We start from the raw sequence: 20,071 nt of genomic DNA, 5'->3' as shown, positions 1-20,071 counted from the left end.
CTGTAATAAAGCTATCATTTGATGATGTGGTCCTATCTGAGAATTGACTGGGAAAGGACTCAATTCCTTACTCAGGTGGTTGTTGACAGAACTTGGTTCTGTGTAGGATATTGGACTAAGGGCCTCAGTTTTTTGCCAATTGTCTATTGAATGATGCCCTTAACCCTTTGCCATGTGGTCATCTCCATATACAGCTCATACTATGTTGAGTCTCTTTCTTGCAGCAAAAAGTCTCTTTCAAAGATATATATTATGTTACTATGCAAACTAATCACATATATCCTATTACCTTTGCCTACTTTTTGACCAGGAGAAATTCACAGATTCTATCCACATTCAAAAGGTGGGTTTTACACAAGGGAATGAGTACCAGGATGCTACTCTATGTGTCCATTGTAGACCAGTTGTTCACCTGTCTTTGTCATTCTTATTACTATTTTTTTTTTGACAGGCAGAGTGGACAGTGAGAGAGAGAGACAGAGAGAAAGGTCTTCCTTTACCGTTGGTTCACCCTCCAATGGCCGCTGTGGCCGGCGCACTGTGGCCAGTGTACTGCACTGATCCAAAGCCAGGAGCCAGGTGCTTCTCCTGGTTCCCTATGCGGTGCAGGGCCCAAGGACTTGGGCCATCCTCCACTGCACTCCTGGGTCACAGCAGAGAGCTGGACTGGAAGAGGAGCAGCTAGGACAGAATCCAGCGCCCTGACCGGGACTAGAACCCCAGGGTGCCGGTGCTGCAGGTGGAGGATTAGCCTAGTGAACCGCGGCACGGGCTCTCATTACTATTAATATAGAATGACACTGGTCAGTATATTATAGTCTGTGGTGGAATGAGAAGGTGAGAAGGTCATGCCAAGATGGCCGCTGACAACAGAAACTGCCTGGCAACAGGCTGTGATTGGATGGCTTGGGAAACCACATGACAACAGAGCCTGACTGACAACAGGCTGTGATTGGATGGTTTCAGAAACTGCCTGGCAACAGAGCCTGACTGGCACCAGGCTGTGATTGGATGGCTTTGGAAACTGCCTGGCAACCGTCTGTGATTGGTTAGGGCATAGACCACCCCTTGACAGGATTGGCTGCCTTGGCTATATAAGCAGCTGTAGCAACTGAAATAAACGAGTTTGCAGGCTGCTTGCCTCAGGCCTGCTTTCACCCAGCTCCCGGGGTCTGTGTGGTGACTCCGCGCCTCTTGCACCCATCACGCTCCTCCTCTCAGAAACGAATCCACTGCAACAATGGTCAAACTAAAATAATAGTCTTCTGAAGTTATAGACTATGTAGTTATAAGTATCTTAAATCAATCACAATACTTCCAAATTGTTTTTTTTTTAAATATTGTTCCTTTTATGGGTAAGTCAATATGTTTTTTAAAATTAAAAAATTCCATAACGTGCATGCAAAGATATGTGAATGCACACACAGTTTAATAATGATAATAAATGAATATCCATACATCCACCATCAAGGAAGGAAACATCACCTGGCTAGTGCCTGTGAAGTCCTGTGTGCATCCATTTATGACTATTTTCTTTCCAGTTTAAGAGCTTATCTTTCTCCTGAAATTTCTGTTAATCATCTCTTTCTGGTTCTTTATTGTTTTCAGGGGACATATTTCTATTCCTAACCTAAATATCATTTTTGAGGTGGTTTGTTGGGCTGCAGATTAAGCTGTGTTTTGAGATGCCAACATCCTATATTTTAATTCTGGTTCAAGTTTTCGATACTCTGCACTTCTGGTCCGGGTTCCTGTTAATATACCTGGGAGGCAGCAGATGATGGCTTGAGTACTTGGGTTCCTACCATTCATGGAGCAGATACAAATGGAGTTCCTGGTTCCTGGTTTTAGCCTGGCCCAGCTTTAGCTGTTGTGGGCATTTGGGAGGTAAACCAGGGATGGAGGATCTTTCTCTCTGCCCCTATCTTGGTCACTCTGTCTTTATAAATGATTTTTTTTATGTAAAAGAGCAAGAGTGAGAGCAGGAGAGAGAGAGAGAGAGAGAGAGAGAGAGAGAGAATGAGAATGGCATCAAAGGCAGGGGTGGGCCAGACTGAAGCCACGAACCCAGAACTCCACTGGAGTGTCCCACGTTGGTGACCAGGGCCCAAGCACTTGGGCCATCTTCCATTGATTTTGCAGGCGCATTAGCAGGGAGCTGGATTTAAAGCAGATCAGCTGGACCTTGAACTAGTGCTCAAATATGGAATGCTGACATCGCAAACAGTGGCTTAACCTGCTGAGCCACAGTGCCAGCTTCCACCCCCTCTATCTTTTAAACAAATAAATAGATACATCTTTAAAATATATTGTTTGCTTTGCATCTAATTTGATTTTATATGTAGTGTGATCGTCTTATTTTACTCCATGATTTGAATTTAATATTCTTACATATTTATGTATACCTCTGGCTATTTTTTCTGTATACTATATAGTATCCACTATTGGAATAAATTGTGATTTTTGTATCTATTCTACTGTTGATAAATTTTTGAGTTTTCCCATTTTTTGTTACCAAGAGCAGTGAGCTTTCTAGTAGATGTTTTCAGTAGTACATGCTCAGGAGTTTCTCTCTGCCATTTAGGAGTGGAATTACTGGATTATAGGGTATGTGCATGTTCAACTTTCTCAATAATGCCTGGCTGATATATAAATAGTTACACCGATTTACTCTCACACCTGTAGTGGAAGAGTCTTTTTTCTTTTTATAGAAGTTTCCCAAGAGTCAGCTTAAAAAGACTTTAACTCATCAGAAGGATGATGATTGGAATCAGTCACTTCAAAATTAAATGCCTGAGAGTAGAAAACTGACAGCTAGAGTAAATCTTTCTGGCAAGTGGGTAAATTTAAAATAAAGTTTAAGATTATAAACCTTGAGAAAGTTTAATTAAAGTTTAGAAGAGATTACAGAAGAAATGTTGAGGAACTAAAATTCCCCTTTCATGTCCAATACCAATTAATTCTTCTCCTCTTCCATTTTCTAATTTATTAGCCTACTTCTGTTTCATTGATGGTGCTGCTACAATTTTCTGTGTGGAAGATATTTTAAACCACAAGGGGATAAATTTGCTAAGCAGTGAACTTGTGAAAATGAAGCCTAGTTCACTCTTTGCAATAATTGGTGGGATTTCTAAGCCCCTGATGAGGATGGAATTGGAAGATTAAGCAGAGTTTCAATCTGTTGGAAAAGAATAACCTTGAATTTTAAAAAGCATATAGTACATTAAAACAAGGTCATATTATATCTCTTTATTCTCTTCACAAAAACCACATCATGCTCTAAAATTAAGTTTTAAGTTTAGTGGTGATACCATGTATTTGGGAATTTTTCCTCCAAATTGTGCTCTTCACACTTTTGAGACTAATGGACATATTGACATGAATTACATTGGAAATCATCTGATATTTAAAGATTTTAATATTCTTCACTAGATAGCTATAAAGTGATTTCGTTGCATTTTATCTATATGACTCTTCACTCTAACATTTATGTGCATTGAGTAAATTTTAAAGTTTCTACTCCTCATCTCTTATCTGATTCTATCTTTTCTTGAGTTGACTGAGGTCTTTTTATTTTGGGGGTTGGTGAAAGAGGGAAGATCAAGAAAAGAGGTATAGATAGGAGAGAGGTAGGGAGAAAATGAGAAAGGTGTGTGTATGTATGTGTACAAGGGGTAGGGTGAGAGAGAAGGAGAGAGAGAGAAACATATAGGGTAGGGGGAGGGCAGAAGAGTGGCCATTGATGGCATTGAACTACCATTATCCCTACCAGAGAAATTTCTAATAGCAAGGTGAGTAATTTTACCTAAGCACCTGAAAAACAAAAAACAATGTAAAGCAAAATTTGTAGCCTAATGTTGTTTGTGGGCCTGCAATCCCAGGGCAGCAAGAGCGAAAGAAAATTGTGGTGGGGTGGGAGAATGGTGTTGCCCACCAGTTATGTCCTTGTAGTAAACCTTGGCCACAGAGGACATGGAAAGGTCATTTGGAATTAGTTTATCTTAGAAAAATCCATGGGATTGAAGGAGAGACAGGGGAAGGAATTGATACCTGTCTGTTTTCTCCTGTTTCTCACTGGTTAATGTTTTTCCTCCAAGGCATTAATCAGACCAGCCCTTTGTGAGCAGCTACTGGAGAAGTCAGATCCCACGCTCCATGGTGAGTACTTCATTTGAACTTTGGCATTGTGGGAAAAGCCAGTGTCTGTGGGTCACATAGGCTTATGCTTGGATTTGGAACCTCAGCTCACACCAGGAAGTGGTTGGAAACAACCAGTAGTGTTAAGAGAGAGGTAGAGATTAAGGGATTGTGTAGTCTGGGGCCAGATGCTTGAGTTGATTGCCTAGTGCACTGGCCTGGTTCAGCTATGATACCTACAGGTTACTTTTTGGAGAGACTGGAGTGGCTCCTCAAGTGGCCTTGAAATTGTTTTATTTAACTCACTGCCCTGATCATCTCAAGAAAATTAGTATCAGGATTCAGAATACATCCCTTCTGTACAACCATCACTTATGAGGGTGTCTATGCAATTTTTTTTATTTGACAGGTAGAGTTATAGACAGTGAGAGAGAGAGAAAGAGAGAAAGGTCTTCCTTCCGTTGGTTCACTCCCCAAATGGCCGCTACAGCCAGCGCTGTGCCGATCCAAAGCCAGGAGCCAGGTGCTTCTTCCTTGTCTCCCATGTGGGTGCAGGGGCCCAAGGACTTGGGCCATCCTCCACTGCCCTTCTGTGCCACAGCAGAGAGCTGGACTGGAAGAGGAGCAACCGGGACTAGAACCTGGTGCCCATATGGGATCCCGGCACAGCAGGTGAAGGATTAACCAAGTGAGCCATAGTGCCAGCTCCTATGCAATTTTAAAAAAATATTTAAATTTTAATTATTTTTAACAGATTCAAAGTGATTTGTAGATACAATTCTAAGAATATGACATTCCCTTCCTCCCACCCTCTCTCCTTTTCACCCTCTTTCCTTCTTTTTTGTTTCTTTTCCTTTTTTTTAGTTTTTGAGATAATATATTTTAAATTTACATTACAGTAAAAAGGTTTATACATCATTGAATAAGAAGTTTAGCAGAGCTAGCACTGTGGCATGGTGGGTAAAGTGGCCGACTGCAGTGCTGCCATCCCATGTGGGCGCCAGTTGGAGTTTCAGCTGCTCCTCTTCTGATCCAGCTCTCTCTGTGGCCCGGGAGAGCAGTGGAAGATGGCCCAAGTGCTTGGCCCCCTGTACCCACGTGGAAGATCTGGAAGAAGCTCCTGGCTCCTGGCTTTGGGTTGGCAATTGGCTGTTGTGGCCATTTGAGCAGCGAACCAGAGGATGGAAGACCGATCTCTCTCTCTCTCTGCCTCTGCCTCGCTGTAACTCTGCCTTTCAAATAAATTAATAAATCTTTTTTAAAAAAAGTTTAGCAAGTAAAAAACATAAAGACCCTAGTGTAGAGGGAATAAAGACAATGGCTATAAACAATAACTTAATGGAAAAATGACCATTTCACCCAAATACAGTAAATTTTAGAGTAATCATTGATTATTAAACCTATAGTAGTATAAAAATTCTTTATAATTAGTTTGACAAAGGTATAAAACAAAGTTTTACAAAACTATATTTACAACACTAATCCTCCGCCTAGCGGCGCCGGCACACCGGGTTCTAGTCCCGGTTGGGGCGCCGGATTCTGTCCCGGTTGCCCCTCTTCCAGGCCAGCTCTCTGCTGTGGCCAGGGAGTGCAGTGGAGGATGGCCCAGGTGCTTGGGCCCTGCACCTGCATGGGAGACCAGGAAAAGCACCTGGCTCCTGGCTCCTGCCATCGGATCAGCGCGGTGCGCCGGCCGCAGCGCGCCAGCTGCGGCGGCCATTGGAGGGTGAACCAACGGCAAAGGAAGACCTTTCTCTCTGTCTCTCTCTCTCACTGTCCACTCTGCCTGTCAAAAAAAAAAAAAAAAAAACAACTATATTTACAACAGTACTGATACAGACATTTCTTTCTTTTTTACTTTTTAAATTAGAACTCTCACATACAAGGGAGAACATGTGGTATTTTTCTTTCCAAGTCTTGCTAATTTCACTCAACATTATGTCCTACAGTTGTCTTCCTTTTGCTGCAAATAGTAGAATTTCATTCTTTCTTACAACTGAATAATATTTCATTAAGTATGTATATCACATTTTATTTATCCATCTGATGATGGACATCTTGGGTGATTACAAGTCTTGGCTATGCTGAACAGTGCTACTGTTAGAATTGATAAACCAACTCAGTAAAGTTGTAGGTTACAAAATAAATATACAAAAAAAGTAGCTTTTTTGAGTACTAATGATGAACTCACAGAAAGAGAAATCAAGAAAGAAATCCCATTCATAATAGCCACAAAAAATCAAATATTTAGGAATAAATTTAACCAAATAAGTGAAAGCTCTCTACAATGGAAATTTTCAAACATTGATGAAAGAAATCATCAAGGACACAAAACCATGGAAAGATATTCCTTGCTCACAAATCAGAAGAATCAATATCATTAAATGTCTTTAATATATAAATTAATCTACAGATTCAGTGTAATCTCTAGCAAAATATCAAGGACATTCTTTATAGAATTGGGAAAATCAATCCTAAAATTCATATGGAATGACAGAAGATCTAGAACAGCCAAAGAAATCCTGAACAAGAATAATCAAGCTGGAGACATCACAATACCTGGCTTTAAAGCATGCTACAAAGCTATAGTAACTAAAACAGCATAATACTGGCATAAAAACTGATACACAGATCATTGGAACAGAATAGAGAGCCCAGAAGTTTTATACATGCAGCCAACTGATTTTTGACAAAAGTGCATAGATCATACGGTAGAGTAAGGATAGTTTCTTCAACAAATGGTGCTGACAAATCTAGATGTATGTATGTAGAAGAATATACAAAAATCAACTCAAGATGGATCAGAGCCCTAAATTTAGGACCTGAGACTATGCAGCTGCTGGAAGAAAACATAAGACAAATGTGGGGAGCAATTCGGACTAGACTGTTACTGGAATTAAGACTTATTCTATGCATCTGCTCTCCCACAATATGGCGCTGGGAGAGGAGGAAACAGCTTCTACACAGCTGCCTCCAGTTCAACCAATAAACAGCAGGACCTGCTCCTGATTGGAGGAGAGCAGTGTACTCGGCGTGTGGGTAGCAGAGTTGGGATTGGTGGAAGAGGACTATAAAGGAGGAGAGAGACAACATGCACCAGGAACATCTATGAGGAACACCTGAGCAGCCCCTGAGAGAGCCAGCTGGCGGTGTGCCGCTCCCCCGCGGAAGTGGGGAAAGTGGCAGGGGGAACCACCCTTCCACAGAGGTGGAAGGGTCGGTAGCCAACCTGGGAAGAACCAGCAGCAAACCCGGGGAGGGCCGAGCAGACAAAAGAACAGCGCAGGGTCCTGTGTCGTTCCTCCACGAAGACGGGGAGCGACATAATGGTGCCGTGACTCGGATATGAAGCTTAGGCAGGGTTTAGTGTCGTTCCTCCACGAAGAGGGGGAGCGACATAATGGTGCTGTGACTCGGATAGGAAACCTAGGAGGGAAGAAATGGGAAGAAGTGGGAAAATACCGGAGAGAGAGACTAGCAAAGAGCCTAGGGAAAAGCCGGACGGAAAAGGTGCCGGAAGAAGCTATCGAAAGCCTAGGCGTAGACTTGGATATGGACTACGGGGGGAAGCTGGGAGAAATCTCTAAGGTCGAAAGCGAAAGTGAAAGCTAGAACAAACGGACTTGGATACGGACTGTGGGGAGAAGCCAGGAGAAATGAGAGGGGAATGTTGTTGGAAAAAAAGTTAGGAAACATACCGGGTAGAGAAAAATATGTTAGGGAGGATGAAGCCGCGGGGGCAGGCTGAGGTGGAGACGTAAGCCAGGTTGGAATTCAAGTCAGCCCGGGGAACAAAGGGCGAAAAGTTAAAACCAGAGGCGGAAATGTAAGCCAGGTTGGAATCCGTCAGATTAGCCCGGGGAGCAAAAGACGGGAAGCCAAACCGAAAGGCACAGACGTGAGCTAGGTTGAATTCGCCAGGTTAGCCCGGCGAACTTAGACTGAATACCGGTGGCGGAAACGTGAGCTAGGCTGTGTGACTCGTGGAAGCCCCCGCGCGCAGAGAGAGCTCGCAGGGCACGACCGGGGAGAGCACACAGGGCGCGAGTAGGAAGTGCAGGGCTAGCGCGGAGGCCGTGGTGCGGGTGCGAAGGGCACAGAGACCGCGGAGCGCGCGAAGCTGGGAAGCCGCACAGAGCCGGGAAGCTGTCATGGGGCGAGGCGCCGAGAAGCAGCCTCGGGGCGGGCGCCGGGAAGCCGTGGGGATAAGAGAAACAGAAGTTTAGAAGTAAAATGAGAAAAATAGGAATGCTGGCAGATAGAAGTAAAATAGGAGAAATAGGAATGCCCGGAGATAGAGAAATAGAGAAAAATAAGGCCTCCCCACAACACGGCAATGAGAGAGCTTGGATTCGGTCTGCCTGATTAGTAAGACGATAAGCACCTGTGGGCGGCTGCAGGTCACCGAAGACAGGCACGTTATCAACACCAATAAGTCTCCCCACAAGACGGCAATGAGAGGGCTTGGATTCGGTTTGCCTGATTGGTAGGGCTTGTAAGCACCTGCAGGCAGTTCTAGCAGAGCAGAGCATGCGCTGCAGGGCACCGAACACAGGCACGCATCAGCGCCTAAAAACCTCCTCACAACATGGCCAAGAGAGGACCCGGATTCGGTTTGCCTGATTGGTAGGGCTTGTAAGCACCTGTGGGCAACTCCAGCAAGCAGAGCAGAGTGTGTGCCACGGGGCACTGAAGACAGGCGCGTATCAACGCCAAAAATAAAAAGAAAGGGGGAATTGTGGGGAGCAACTCGGACTAGACTGTTACTGGAATTAAGACTTATTCTATGCATCTGCTCTCCCACAATATGGCGCTGAGAAGGGAGTAACAACTTCTACGCAGCTGCCTCTCGCCAACTTGAGTGATGACCTGCAGGAGCTGATCCTGCTCCTGATTTGGAGGAGAGCAGCGTACTCGGCATGTGGGTAGCAGAGTTGGGATTGGTGGAAGAGGACTATAAAGGAGGAGAGAGACAACATGCACCAGGAACATCTATCTGAAGGAACACCTGTGCAGCCCCCGAGAGAGCCGGCCGGCGGTGTGCCGCTCCCCTGTGGAAGTGGGGAAAGTGGCAGGGGGAACCACCCTTCCACGGAGGTGGAAGGGTCGGTAGCCAACCCGGGAAGAACCAGCAGCAAACCCAGGGAGGGCCAAGCAGACAAAAGAACAGCGCAGGGTCCTGTGTCGTTCCTCCACAAAGACGGGGAGCGACAGACAAACACTCCAAGACATTGATGTAGGGAATGACTTCTTGGACAAGACCCTCACAGCACAGGCATCAAAAGCAAAGCTAAACAAATGGGATTATGCCAAACTCAGAAGGTTTTGCACAGTAAAGGAAATAATCAGTAGAGTGCAGAGAAAAATATTCGCAAACCACCTATCTGACAAGGGCTTAATCTTCCAAATGTATTAGCAACTTAACAACAACAAAAAAACCAGTCCCATGGAAAATTGGGCAAAGGAGTTCAATTGACAGTTCTTTTTTTTTTTAAGATGTGATTGAAAGTCAATGTTGCACAGAGAGAGGAGAGGCAGAGAGAGAGGTCTTCCATCTGTTGGTTTACTCCCCAGATGGCCGCAAATGCTGGAGCTGTGCCAATCAGGAGCCAGGAGCCAGGAGCCAGGAGCTTCTTCCCGGTCTCCCACACAGGTTCAGGGGCAAGGACTTAAGCCATCTTCTGCTTTCCCAGGCCATAGCAGAGAGCTGGACAGGAAGTAGAGCAGCCGGGTCTCAAACCGGTGCCCATATGGGATGCTGGTGCTTCAGGCCAGGGCGTTAACCCACTGCACCACAGCGCAGGCCCTGACAATTCTTTTTTTTCTTAAAGATTTATTTATTTATTTGAAAGAGTTACAGAGAGAGAGAAGGAGAGGCAGAGAGAAAGGGAGAGAGAGAGGTCTTCCATCCCCTGGCTCACTCCCCACTGGACGCAATGGCTGGAGCTACACTGATCCAAAGCCAGGAGCCAGGAGCTTCTTCCAGGTCTCCCACGTGGGTGAAGGGAAGGGGCCCAAGAACTTGGGCCATCTTCTACTGCTTTCCCAGGGCACAGCAGAGAGCTGGATCAGAAGTGGAGCAGCCGGGACTTGAACTGGTGCCCATATGGGATGCCAGTACTGCAGATGGAGGCTTTACCTGCTACGCGAAACTGCCGGCCCCAGTAGACAGTTCTTAAAAGAAGAAATATAAATGGTCAAAAAATATATGAAAAATGCACAATAGCCATCAGGGAAATGCAAATCAAAACTACAATGAGCGGAGCCAAGATGGCGGAATAGTGAGGGCGCGCACCGATAGTCCGGGAAAATTTAGTTTAATAAAAGGGGAGTTACGGTAGCCTCAGAAAAAAGAACCAGGAAAATATTGCAGACAAAACTCTTCTGGATCCAGTGGGCGTGAATCGGAGGACCTACTGGGAGAACAAGGTCGCCCACCGCGCGCGAAAGCCGAACCGCAGGACCGAGCCGCGGGACTGAGCCGCGGAAGCCGAGCAGCGGGACTGAGCTGCGCAAGCTGCAGGGTCTGCCCGCAAGTGCTCGAAGGGGAGTGCAACAGCGGGGAGACTTGGGAAGTCCAGGGCTCCGAGTCCACACATCGGCGCTGGAAGGGGAGCAGACCTGCGTGGAGAGCGTGGGAGCCCACAGTTCGGGACATCAGCGGCAGACTCAACACACCAGCGCTGGAACGCGAGGTGAGCCGAACCTCAATAACCCGAGATACCGGCAGGCAAGCGGAGAGAGGAGACTAGAGGGAACGACCCCCGGGGCGGGGGGGACTTCACCAAGCTAACTGGAAGAGAGAGAGGGGGAAAAAAAAAAGGTGACTGGTATGGACACGGGTTTCTCTCTCTCCGCTCACCTCTCAAGGGCGAGCAAGACAAAGAGCAGGCGCCATCTTGGACATACGTCATAAGCAGAGCGACCTCAGGTCTGCACCGGCCCTGAGCCTAGCAGTAAAACCTGACTCTGGGTGGGGCGAATTAACAGGAGATTAGGACTTAGTAAATTTATGGTGCTACTGAACTGAGACTGTGAAAAAAGAGACGGTGGGGGAGAGAACTCACGGAATTCACGTGAGCACTCTCCAGAGACGCTACAATTCCGTAACTTTGGCAACCCAGTGGGAGACTGAAGGAGAATTTGAGCCCACTCTAAGGGCCGAACAGATTCCCTGTGTGGTCCTTGGGAAAGAGCTTCTGATCTCTGGCTCCTGTGGGTATATCATTCGCCTGCTAACTACCTCCAACTTTGTTCAGCTGTGCAGAATAACTTCCCTGTTGAATCAAAAAAAAAAAAAAGAGAGAGAGAGAGAGAGAGAGAGAGGTTTACCACGCCTAACCTGGGAGTGTCACCTTAGGCACACCAAACAGAGCTCTCAGGCCACACCCATCTCAAGCCCTAAGGCTCCCTCAAAAACAGATAGTCCACTTAATCTAGAGTCGTAGTATAACAAGAAAAAGCACCACAGTGAAGAAACCAAATATCTCCAATATGCCAAATAACAAACGCAAAAACCAAGGTAATAAAAACAAGGAAGTCACCATGAAGCCCTCAAATGAAAAAGACACCCCAATTCAAGATTATGAGGATGATGACATAGAAGAAATGCAAGAAGCAGATCTCAAAAAATTGATAAGAACATTAAGATGTTCTCAAAAACAAATTCTTGAACTACAGAAATCCTTAATGGACAACATAGAAAATCTCTCTCGTGAAAATGAAATATTAAGGAGGAATCAAAATGAAACGAAACAACTAGTACAACAGGAAACTGGGATAGTGACTGAAGTGAAGAATTCAATAGATCAAATGAAAAACACAATAGAGAGCCTTACAAACAGAATGGGAGAAGCAGAAGAGAGAATATCGGACTTAGAAGACAGAGAACAGGAAAGGATACAGTCAGACCAAAGAAAAGAAGAGGAAATTAGGAATCTAAAACATATTGTCGGGAATCTTCAGGATACTATTAAAAAACCCAACATTCGGGTTCTAGGAGTTCCTGAAGGCATGGAGAGGGAGAAAGGATTAGAAGGCCTTTTTAGTGAGATATTAGCAGAAAATTTCCCAGGTTTGGAGAAGGACAGAGAAATCCTAGTACAGGAAGCTCACAGAACCCCTAATAAACACGACCAAAAGAGACCCTCACCACGGCACGTTGTAATTAAACTCTCCACAGTGAAACATAAAGAAAAGATCCTAAAATGTGCAAGAGAGAAACGTCAGATTACTCTCAGAGGATCTCCAATCAGACTCACAGCTGACTTCTCATCAGAAACTCTACAAGCTAGGAGGGAATGGCAAGATATAGCCCAGGTACTAAGAGAGAACAACTGCCAGCCCAGAATATTATATCCTGCCAAGCTCTCATTTGTGAATGAAGGTGAAATAAAGACTTTTCATAACAAACAGAAATTGAAAGAATTTGTTGCCACTCGTCCAGCCCTGCAAAAGATGCTTAAAGATGTGTTACACACAGAAACAAAGAAACATGGTCATCAATATGAAAGAAGGTAAAGGAAGGAAACCAAGGAAGGAAAGCTCACAGCTAAAGATCACAGGGAATTCAAAGCATATATTAGAACTTATCTTTGGCAAATGGCAGGGCAAAGTTACCACTTATCATTAGTCACATTGAACGTGAATGGCCTGAATTGTCCAGTTAAAAGACACCGTTTGGCTGATTGGGTTAAAGAACAAAACCCATCTATTTGCTGCTTACAAGAAACACATCTTTCCAACAAAGATCCATACAGACTGAAAGTGAAAGGCTGGAAAAAGATATACCATGCCAACAGAAATGAAAAAAGAGCAGGCGTAGCCATCTTAATATCAGACACCATAAACTTTACCACAAAAACCATTAAGAGAGACAAAGAGGGACACTACATAATGATTAAGGGATCAATTCAACAGGAAGATATAACAATTATCAATGTATATGCACCTAACTACAGGGCACCGGTTTATCTAAAAGATTTGTTAATGGACTTAAAGGGAGACTTAGACCCCAATACAATAGTACTGGGGGACTTCAATACTCCACTCTCAGAAATAGACAGATCAATAGGACAGAAGATCAACAAGGATACAGTAGATTTAAACGACACTATAGCCCAAATGGATCTAACAGATATATACAGAACTTTCAATCCTACAGCTAAAGATTATACATTCTTCTCAGCAGTACATGGAACCTTCTCTAGGATTGACCACATACTAGGCCATAAAGCAAGTCTCAGCAAATTCAAAAGAATTAGAATCATACCATGCAGCTTCTCAGACCATAAAGGAATGAAGTTGGAAATGAACAACTCAGGAATCCCTAGAGCATACGCAAACACATGGAGATTGAACAACATGCTCCTGAATGAACAATGGGTCATAGAAGAAATCAAAAGAGAAATCAAAAACTTTCTGGAAGTAAATGAGGATAACAGCACAACATACCAAAACTTATGGGACGCAGCAAAAGCAGTGTTAAGAGGAAAGTTTATATCAATAGGTGCCTACATCAAGAAATTGGAAAGGCACCAAATAGATGAGCTTTCTATTCACCTCAAGGATCTAGAAAACCTACAGCAAACCAGACCCAAATCTAGTAGGAGAAGAGAAATAATTAAAATCAGAGAAGAAATCAACAGGATTGAATCAAGAAAAACATTACAAAAAATCAGCCAAACGAGGAGCTGGTTTTTTGAAAAAATAAACAAAATTGACACCCCATTGGCCCAACTAACTAAAAAAAGAAGAGAAAAGACCCAAATCAATAAAATCAGAGATGAAAAAGGAAATGTAACAACAGACACCACAGAAATAAAAAGAATCATCAGAAATTACTACAAGGACTTGTATGCCAGCAAACAGGGAAACCTATCAGAAATGGATAGATTCCTGGACACATGCAACCTACCTAAATTGAACCAGGAAGACATCGAAAACCTAAACAGACCCATAACTGAGACAGAAATTGAAACAGTAATAAAGGCCCTCCCAACAAAGAAAAGCCCAGGACCAGATGGATTCACTGCTGAATTCTACCAGACATTTAAAGAAGAACTAACTCCAATTCTTCTCAAACTATTCAGAACAATTGAAGAAGAGGGAATCCTCCCAAATTCTTTCTATGAAGCCAGCATCACCTTAATTCCTAAGCCGGGAAAAGATGCAGCACTGAAAGAGAATTACAGACCAATATCCCTGATGAACATAGATGCAAAAATCCTCAATAAAATTCTCGCCAATAGAATGCAACAACACATCAGAAAGATCATCCACCCAGACCAAGTGGGATTTATCCCTGGTATGCAGGGATGGTTTAATGTGCGCAAGACAATCAATGTGATACACCACATTAACAGACTGCAGAAGAAAAACCATATGATTCTCTCAATAGATGCCGAGAAAGCATTTGATAAAATACAACACCCGTTCATGATGAAAACTCTAAGCAAACTGGGTTTGGAAGGAACATTCCTCAATACAATCAAAGCAATCTATGAAAAACCCACAGCCAACATCCTATTGAATGGGGAAAAGTTGGAAGCATTTCCACTGAGATCTGGGACCAGACAGGGATGTCCACTCTCACCACTGCTATTCAATATAGTTCTGGAGGTTCTAGCCAGAGCTATTAGGCAAGAAAAAGAAATTAAAGGGATACAAATTGGGAAGGAAGAACTCAAACTATCCCTCTTTGCAGATGACATGATTCTTTATTTAGGGGACCCAAAGAACTCTACCAAGAGACTATTGGAACTCATAGAAGAGTTTGGCAAAGTAGCAGGGTATAAAATCAATGCACAAAAATCAACAGCCTTTGTATACACAGACAATGCCATGGCTGAGGAAGAACTTCTAAGATCAATCCCATTCACAATAGCTACAAAAACAATCAAATACCTTGGAATAAACTTAACCAAGGACGTTAAAGATCTCTATGATGAAAATTACAAAACCTTAAAGAAAGAAATAGAAGAGGATACCAAGAAATGGAAAAATCTTCCATGCTCATGGATTGGAAGAATCAATATCATCAAAATGTCCATTCTCCCAAAAGCAATTTATAGATTCAATGCAATACCAATCAAGATACCGAAGACCTTCTTCTCAGATCTGGAAAAATTGGTGCTGAAATTTATATGGAGGCACAAGAGACCTCGAATAGCTAAAGCAATCTTGTACAACAAAAACAAAGCCGGAGGCATCACAATACCAGATTTCAGGACATACTACAGGGCAGTTGTAATCAAAACAGCATGGTACTGGTACAGAAACAGAAGGATAGACCAATGGAACAGAATTGAAATACCAGAAATCAACCCAAACATCTACAGCCAACTTATATTTGATCAAGGATCTAAAACTAATTCCTTGAGCAAGGACAGTCTATTCAATAAATGGTGCTAGGAAAACTGGATTTCCACGTGCAGAAGCATGAAGCAAGACCCCTACCTTACGCCTTACACAAAAATCCACTCAACATGGATTAAAGACCTAAATCTACGACCTGACACCATCAAGTTACTAGAGAACATTGGAGAAACCCTTCAAGATATTGGCACAGGCAAAGAGTTTCTGGAAAAGACCCGGGAGGCACAGGCAGTCAAAGCCAAAATTAACTATTGGGATTGCATCAAATTGAGAAGTTTCTGTACTGCAAAAGAAACAGTCAGGAGAGTGAAGAGACAACCGACAGAATGGGAAAAAATATTTGCAAACTATGCAACAGATAAAGGGTTAATAACCAGAATCTACAAAGAGATCAAGAAACTCCACAAAAACAAAACCAACAACCCAATTAAGAGATGGGCCAAGGACCTCAATAGACATTTTTCAAAAGAGGAAATCCAAATGGCCAACAGGCACATGAAATAATGTTCAAGGTCATTAGCAATCAGAGAAATGCAAATCAAAACCACAATGAGGTTCCACCTCACCCCGGTTAGAATGGCTCACATTCAGAAATCTACCAACAACAGATGCTGGCGAGGATGTGGGGAAAAAGGGACACTAACCCACTGTTGGTGGGAATGCAAACTGGTCAAGCCACTATGGAAATCAGTCTGGAGATTCCTCAGAAACCTGAAGATAACCCTACCGTTCGACCCAGCCATCCCACTCCTTGGAATTTACCCAAGGAATTTAAATTGGCAAACAAAAAAGCGGTCTGCAGCCTAATGTTTATTGCAGCTCAATTCACAATAGCTAAGACCTGGAACCAACCTAAATGCCCATCAACGGTAGACTGGATAAAGAAATTATGGGATATGTACTCTTTAGAATACTATACCGCAGTAAGAAACAACGAAATCCAGTCATTTGCAACAAAATGGAGGAATCTGGAACACATCATGCTGAGTGAAATAAGTCAGTCCCAAAGGGACAAATACCATATGTTCTCCCTGATCGGTGACAACTGACTGAACACCAAAAAGGAAACTTGTTGAAGTGAAAGGGACACTATGGGAAACGGTGACTTGATCAGCATAGCCCTGACTGTTAATGAACAACTTAATACATTATCCCTCTTAGTAGTTTTTTTGTCTGTTCTACTTAATATGACTGATTTAATTCTGTAATTAATACACAGTTATTCTTAAGTGTTGAAATTTAACTGAAATGTGATCCCTGTTAAACATAAGAGTAGGAATAAGAGAGGGAAGAGATATATAATTTGGGACATGCTCAAGCTGACTTGCCCCAAATGGTAGAGTTAGAAACATACCAGGGGACTCCAATTTAATCCCATCAAGGTGGCATGTACCAATGCCATCTCACTAGTCCAAGTGATCAATTTCAGTTCGCAATTGATCATAATGAAAGGACTAAGAGTCAAAGGGAGCACATAAGCAAGTCTAGTACCTGCTAACACTAACCGATAGAATAAATAAAGGGGAGAGTGATCCAACATGGGAAGTGAGATACTCAGCAGACTCATAGAATGGCAGATGCCCTAAATAGCACTCTGGCCTCAGAATCAGCCCTAAAGGCATTCAGATCTGGCTGAAAAGCCCATGAGAGTATTTCAGGCATGGAAAGCCAAGACACTCTGGCAAAAGATCTCTGTGAGTGAGATCTCAGTGAAAAGAACAGGTCTTCAAAGAAGGAGGTACCTTTCTCTGAAGGGAGGAGAGAACCTCCACTTTGACTATGACCTTGTCTAAACAAGATAAGAGTCGGAGAACTCAAGGGGCTTCCATAGCCTTGGAAACTCATGACTGGAGCATAGGGAGATTACTGATGCCATAGACAGGAGTGTCAATTGGTAAAGTCAACAACAGGAGTCACTGTGCACTTACTCCTCATGTAGGATCTCTGTCATTAATGTGCTGTGCATTGAGATTTAATGCTATAACGAGTACTCAAATAATATATTTCACTTTGTGTTTCTATGGGGGTGCAAACTGTTGAAATCTTTACTTAATGCATACTAAACTGATCCTCTGTAAAAAAAAAAAAAAAAAAAAAAAAAGAAAAGAATAGAAACTATCAACTCCCAACTTGACTCTCACTGGGATTAAACATGACAATAGGTCTGATCTGATTTCATCATCATTAAAAAAAATCATCTATTATTTTTCACTTTATGTTTCTGTGTGGGAGCAAACTGTTGAAATCCTTACTTAATGTATACTAAGCTGATCTTCTGTATATTAAGATAATCGAAAATGAATCTTGATGTGAATGGAAGGGGAGAGGGAGTGGGAAAGGGGAGGGTTGTGGGTGGGAGGGACGGTATGGGGGGGAAGCCATAGTAATCCATTATTCGTACTTTGGAAACGTATATTCATTAAATAAAAGTTAAAAAAAAATAAAATAAAAAGCACATAGTAGGACTGGCACTGTGGCTCAATGGGTTAAGTTGCTGTCTTCAGCACCAGCATCACATATGGGTGCTGGTTCTAGTCCTGGCTGCTCCACTTCTGTTCCAGCTCCCTGCTCATATGCCTGGGAAAGCAGAAGATGGCCTGAGTGCATGGGCCCCCACAGCCATGTGGGAGACCCAGAAAAAGCTCCTGGCTTCAACCTGGTCCTGGCCATTTGGGGAGTGAACCAGCAGATAGAAGATCTCTATCGCTCTCTCCCTATCACTCTTTCAAATAAATCAATAAATAAATCTTTTAGAATAACAAAAAAAAAAAAAAAAAAAAACAAAACTACAATGAGATATCACCTCACCCCTGTCAGAATGGCTAAAATCTGGGCCGGCGCCGTGGCTCACTTGGTTAATCCTCTGCCTGCAGCACTGGCATCCCATATGGGCACCAGTTCTAGTCCCTGTACCTGCATGGGAGACCAGAAAGAAGCACCTGGCTCCTGGCTTCGAATCGGTGCAGTGCCAGCCACAGTGGCCATCTGGGGAGTGAACCAACAGAAGGAAGACCTTTCTCTCTGTCTCCTTCTCTCTCACTGTCTATAACTCTGTCAAATAAAAAAAAAAAGAATGGCTAAAATTCAAAACACAGAGGATAACAAATGCTCGTTAGGATGTGGACAAAGTGAATGCTTATATATTGGTGGGAATGTCTGTACAAACTTTTATGAGATGACTTCTTCAGTGGAGAGAGCTGGAATAATGGAACCAATAGAAAGGTAAGTAACAGATTGGTCCTTGAGAGTATAAATTTAATTTTAATTAATGTGCTTATGTCTCATGTTGCAGCTATTCTTGGTTAGGAGAAATAGGTCATGGACCAAGGGTCAGGTAGTGCTGGGGGAGAGACTGAACTAAGATTGGATATGCTTCAGCAAGGGACTTACTATGAAAGTATAAACCAGTAAGGCCAAGGCCAACAAGACTCAAATTGCCAGTGCAGCCAAGGATTCCATTGGGTGGGGGCTTTTGTGTGGTGGCATTTGTAGGATGACATTCCAGAGATGATGCTGGAGTGAAGTCTGACAGGACTATTAAGGATTCTTTCATCGTAGCACCATGGACTCAGGATCCAGCCCTCAGAAAAGTAGGCAAGTGGGATAGAACTCCAGGTCAGGTTCCAGTCTTTAGCTGAGTACTTGAGTGGGTAGCAGAAATGTAGCAGAATGAAAGTTTCCAGGGACTGAGTTAAATATTAGGCTACAGACTGAAGGAAATAGGGAAAGCAAGACTCCCTCAGGAGTCCTATGGACATGCTGGCGTACTCTGACATATTGCATACTAAGGATTCTTAGAAAATGAATTTTTCTAACCAAGTGAAGCTAGGAAATAACGAGAAAATGACTTAGGAACAAATGATTGGAAATATGCATATTATCTTCTGCTACTTGAAACATTCTCACAAATATGTTATAGGAAGCTGACATTCATTTGGGGGAAGGTGATATCTGAAGATTTTTAAAAATTCAATATTGCAATTTTAAAAATTCAATATTGCATATCTCAAAAACACATGGAATTCTTATTGCAAGTCTGTGCTACTATGATTTGCTTTCAAAAAGTACCCACCCTTCTCTTTTCCAATTTTGCTTATAGTGTCAAAGATTTTTTGCTGGTATGCTTGGATGCTCTGACAATATTTTGTATGAGAAACTTCATCATGTCTTCAATCAGTGTTTTCACTTTATTCTATATTATTATTCCATGTAAAGATAAGAATTTTGTTTGCATAGAGACCATTTGAAAGCAGATGGAATCAATTTAACAAAACCCTTTTAGCCAATTGTAAAGCATATTATTTATAACCTCTTTTTGTTTTCAATTTAATTTAATTTATTGAAGATATTAAAGATTAAAAGACAGAAAGCTTCCTTTAAAAAGCATGGTTGTAACTTTTAATGCTTTCAAGCAATCTTTTCCCTTCTGATTAAAACAGAATGGAATTACCCTGTTAAAGGTTTATCCAAATACAGAATTCGTGACAACAGACGTTCAGATTTGTGCCCAATCCCCAGTGCCCCACTTCTGTGAGTTCGCAATCTTCATTCCAGCAGA

General features: G+C 42.8%; 1 long non-coding RNA gene across 1 annotated transcript in view; it reads left to right on the top strand.

The window, feature by feature from the left end:
• LOC138850077 (uncharacterized) overlaps positions 1-4,217 on the top strand; it is a 92,291-nt gene extending 88,074 nt beyond the window's left edge. Inside the window, exon 5 of the long non-coding RNA XR_011389496.1 lies at positions 4,098-4,217. This is a non-coding gene — a long non-coding RNA (uncharacterized lncRNA). The remainder of the gene's footprint in view (positions 1-4,097) is intronic.
• Positions 4,218-20,071: the final 15,854 nt, after the last annotated feature.

This window comes from Oryctolagus cuniculus, chromosome 6, assembly GCF_964237555.1.
Source record: "Oryctolagus cuniculus chromosome 6, mOryCun1.1, whole genome shotgun sequence".
NCBI classification, from domain to species: domain Eukaryota; kingdom Metazoa; phylum Chordata; class Mammalia; order Lagomorpha; family Leporidae; genus Oryctolagus; species Oryctolagus cuniculus.
Note: the sequence above shows the minus strand (reverse complement) of the source record. Positions and strands in the feature narration are given on the sequence as shown.